Source organism: Rhagoletis pomonella, unplaced genomic scaffold, assembly GCF_013731165.1.
Source record: "Rhagoletis pomonella isolate Grant_MI unplaced genomic scaffold, Rhpom_1.0 Rhpom_scaffold_00003, whole genome shotgun sequence".
NCBI lineage: Eukaryota > Metazoa > Arthropoda > Insecta > Diptera > Tephritidae > Rhagoletis > Rhagoletis pomonella.
In genome coordinates, this window is record NW_023458557.1 from 97,861,493 (window position 1) to 97,866,594 (window position 5,102).

Sequence of the window (5,102 nt, forward strand, 5' to 3'; positions counted from 1 at the left end):
CACAACAAACTATTTTTAAATAATAGCAGTTACTCTAATTTGGGGCATTAATATCTCGAATATTCATATACTTTGGCTTTGAAGAGCAAAACTTCGCGTATTTAAAATATTATTTTTTATTTTATCTTTAACATACACAAATCTGACTACTTCGCTGTGAAACACTGTACATATGTATATTTCTTTGGTACAAGTATTTGTGTGTTTATGTTTGATTATTCCCCACTAATTATTTTGCCTTATTTTTATAAGTTTACAATTTATTTTAAATCAACTTGAAATATTTCATAAAATTATAATTTTTACTATTGAATGTTGAAACCAAAAAATACCAAATTATATAATACCGTTATGATACTGTTTGGTCTGCCACTAAAAAAAAAATTATGTGTAAATTTTATTGCCGATCATGGTATGAAAATTATTTATTGTAATATGTTATTCAATAAAAATAAGTAAAAAAAAAACTAATAATGAAAAAAAAATTTTTCTTAACGTATTTAATAATAATAATAGATTGGCGCTTAACCCATTCCCCGTCGGCGGCCGACAGCTATTAGAAACAACCTTTTATTTATTTTTTTTTGTTTCTGATGTTAGTCGGAAGCTGGGCTCGATTATAGGCCCTGCGGAATGGTAGTGCGCACTTCCACCACTTGATTATTACACGGCCTGCGATTTGGGTAGGTATTAGGTAGTAAGCTACGAAAATAACAATAAACAAATCATCGTACAATAAAAACAGGTAGAAGCCAAATTGACATCAAACCTACAAAAGTCAAACTTTTCGGGAGAGTAAAAATAAAAATGAGCGTGTGTAAGGAAAAATAAAAAATTACATTTCGCTGGTTGACGTTTTTGAGTAAATTTGAAGTTTTGTTTCTATTTATTTATTTTTCTTTAGTTAAAATTTGTTAATTTGTATGTTGTTTTATGTTTTTAATTTATGAGTTGCAGTGTTGTTGGAGGGACTTTCCGGCATAAGGGTCATAGGAACAGCACTTGGCATCAAACGTGCCTTTCCTGTACCTCCCGGTGCATTTATGAAATCTGCTGCTTTAAGATGTTTAACGCACAGCAAGGCATTTCGCTGCAGCTCTGGCCCACAGCTGCTTTCGCAACGCACTTTATGCGAAGGACATTGAGGCACGTTAAATGGTATCTGCTTCATATTTAACACCACATAAAAAACAACGCTTCGGTGTTGCATTTTTAACACATACATTAAGTATAAACTGCACAACACTACAAAAATTCAAATGTTAATTAAAATTTGTTATTAACGAACATTCAAAAAAAAAACAACGATATGACATCCAAAGCGTAACGAAATATAGGAAATAAATGAAAAACAAGTTGAAGTTTAAAGGTTTGGTTCTCATGAGAGCAACGTCATTTTGGCTTCTACCTGTATTTATGTGCCTTGTAAACAAATTCCATCACGTAAATTTTCCGAGAAAAATTTCAAGTAAAAAGTTAATAATTTTTTGGCTTTTCATGAAAATTGTTAAAATTTCTAAAATATGCACGTCATCCAAATAAATCTTGATAAAATATAACATAATTATTTGAAACAAATTGTTTTTTTTTTATTTAAAAAAATCTAAAAGCTATATTTTAAAATGTTTATTTTAAAACTGAAAACTAATGCCGGATTTGACTCTGCATTAAATGACAAAGTGACATTTAATGAGTTGGGCAATGAATAATATCCACAAAAAAAATCATTAAGTTTGTTTCCACCTGGTATTTTTTATGTGCAGCTAGTTTCCGATTTTATTTAAAAAATTTAAAATTATTTTTAATCCTTATATTAAAAAAACAAAATTAAAAATTACTATCGCTGTTAGCTCCACAGTAAAACGATTCTTATTTCTAATTTTTACAAGCTTTTATTTAAATCGCTTCCATGATATACGTATGTATGTTTGGGTCGAATCTTGCAATCGATTTTTGACTTGAAAACTTAGCTCAGAACCCGATGATAATGCAACATAAGCAGGAAGTTACCTGCTAGGTGGCGAGAAATGAAAAAAATCCGTATTTATGGTCCGATTTATTTCATATTTAGAAAGGTCGTTTTAAATACTACATTTTTTAAAATAACTATAACATTTTTGTAATAAAGTCATAAACCTTTGGAAATGAAAGTATTTATTTATTTCAATTTCATACATACTCTTTTTCTCTTTCATGCAATGGAGTATTGTAGTTACGTGCTCTTTACTTACATTCACTTTTTCTAAACGAACATTTCCGGCTGACCTTGTTTTTTTGTAATGGGTACTTGCGCCATCCGAGGAAATGATTACAATGATTAGGACAAAGCTCAAAGTTTAATGACCATTTAAATGCTTTGTTGTTTATATTTTAATTGTTTTGGTGAGAGTGACAGTGAAGAAATAAAAAAAAAAATTTCGCTTTGTTAAAAAATCGGCAAGTTATTGTGGAGTTTTTTGGATATTTTAAATTTTTGGTCGTTGGGGCAAAGCATACATACATACATATGTATGCACGTGCAATTAAATGTGCGTATGCATGTATATGCAGCTGATGGTGTAATAGACAATTTTATGGTGCTTAAACAAATGTTTAAATTATGCCAAATAACGGTTTTAATAAATGGAGAGTTTAAATGCAACAATTGTTTAGAACTGTTTGAGTTCTTTATTTTAAATGCATTAATTTGAAATTTAGGTCCAGTTGAAATTTCACTATTGAAATCGCTGTTGGCATGCTTAGCCAGTGTAACAATTAAAGCACGATGTATATCTGTGTTCGTATGGAATAGTAGCTTATGTCGAGAAGCTTGCTTTAGTATAATGCGGCATTCCCTTTATGCTTTAAACGACAAGGAATTGTTTGATGAAACCTAATAAGAATATTGACTTGCTAGTATCGGTACTATTTCTTGCACGTTTATTTGCTAAAATTTCTTCAACGGCACCGCGCCAGAGAGTATGCTGCAAATGCCGCATTATACTAAAGCCAGCCTTTCGACATAAGCTACTATTCCATATGAACACAGATATACAAAACAAAAGTATTGGCACAGAGAATTTTTCGCAATATATGCAAAGTTTTTTATTCTAATTTATTTTCAATATTTTTTAATAAAAATATAGTTCGTACTTCACCAAAAAACATAAACACAAAATCTCTAAACTTTGTGCAAAACTCAGGAAAATTCAATAAATTTGCATACTAATTTGCAACTTCTTATTCAGATTTTTAGAGAAATTCTAAGTATGTAGTTTTATAGCCCAACTAAGTTTAGTATAACAAAGTGCAAGTTAGAAGTATCTAAAAAATTGCGTTGATTTTTGGACATTTTTTTAGTAGAACGTGTTGCTCATTTTCTCCATACAAAAAATAATTGTAAAACATACTTTGAAAAAAAAATTGCCAAAAATCAATGCGATTTTTTAGCACCTTCAAGCTTGCACTTTGTTATACTAAAATTAGTTGAGCTATAAAACTGCATAATTTTGTCCGGCACTGTATGTACATATGTATATGTATTTAAAATGCGGAAATTAAGCACAATTTTGTATACACATAACTAAAACTGCAGCATTTGTAATTGTTTTAGTCGCACATGAAAAATACTAATACAATTCTGCCAATTCCGTGATTTTTTATTTTTTTTGGCAATTTTTTGTTTGCTAAAACTCTTCCGCATTTCCAATTAACCTGATTTATTTACAATATTTTTTTATTTAATTTTTTCCACCGCACTCATTAGGCAGCTGTCACCAAATTATACAGATTTAGGTGATTATTTTGTTACCTGCCGTCATTTGTGAGATGCCAGTTGTCCATACCCTACATATGTATGTATGTTTGTATGACTCACAGTTAAGTTGATTGAACCAACAACCATTAATGCTGAAATAAAATTAGCAACATTACACTTTGTTGTTGGTGAGAGTACATACATCTGTTTATTATACTTATGGAGCTTTGGTCACTTCATCCACCACATATCATTTTAGAATTATGTAATAATGTTGCGTTGCTTATTAACGTTCAGCATTTTCCAAACAATTTCATGCAGCATTTCATTATTTATTTTTTTTGCAAATTTTACGTTTATTCACCATTTTGTCGTTCAACATTAGAGCAGTGTGTATGTATGTATGTACATTAGGGCGTAACATGAAAAAAAAGTTTAGTGTGTGCCAGTTTTATTTGAACACTTATGTCGAATTTCCACTAGGCATTGAAATGGCAAAACATTTATGCCATTTAAAAAATTTAAATTTTTCCACTTTGTTATAAATCCTCCGAAATCGTTTAATGCCCAATATTGTCATAAAAAATTTTGTCATTTAATGATCAGTGGAAGTCCAGCATTATGTATATATGCCGAGAGAAAATTTTGGCTGTACAATTTTTTTTAGGCACCCGCTAAAAATCGCTAAATCGCGTTTGTTGTTGTAACTTTCTTGTCTGTTGTCCGATTTTTAAAATCTACCTTCACTTGGCCGGTTGTAACTCCGTTGGGGAAAAAATTTCCCTAAAGAAGCGATCGCAGCTGTAAAAAATACTTTTTTGAGCCGAGGAATCTGTTCGGCAACACGCTATCAACAAATCGGGATGCTATTCGATATTTAATTTATTAAAACAGAATGGTATTGCAATATTTTCTTTAAACTTCACAGTAGGGTGCGATGCGAGAGCGTACTAGAATCATGAAAGGACTTAATTATTCATCCCAGCGCAAAAGTTAGCAGTTGCTAAGTGATGTGGTTTGCTGGATTTTGAGAACATTAAACAGTGAGACATTTAATTTAACAAAAAAAAAAATCTATAAATTCGCGCGGCCATAAATACTAAAACTACGTATTTAGTTGTTCTCTCTGACGTTAGCATTTTTCTTAAAAGGACTTTGAAATTTTAACGATGTGATTAATTAAAAATATTATTAAAAAAACTCATGCAAAGTAGAATAACAATATGGGTATCAAATAAAAGAGAAATTTCTGTAGAATTAAAAAGTTTAAATTTTTTGGTGCATAAGGACGAATAGGTACTAAAAAGTCCTTTTCAAATTTTATCCTTGAGTACCCTTGATTTGCAATATGTATTTAAAAAAAAAA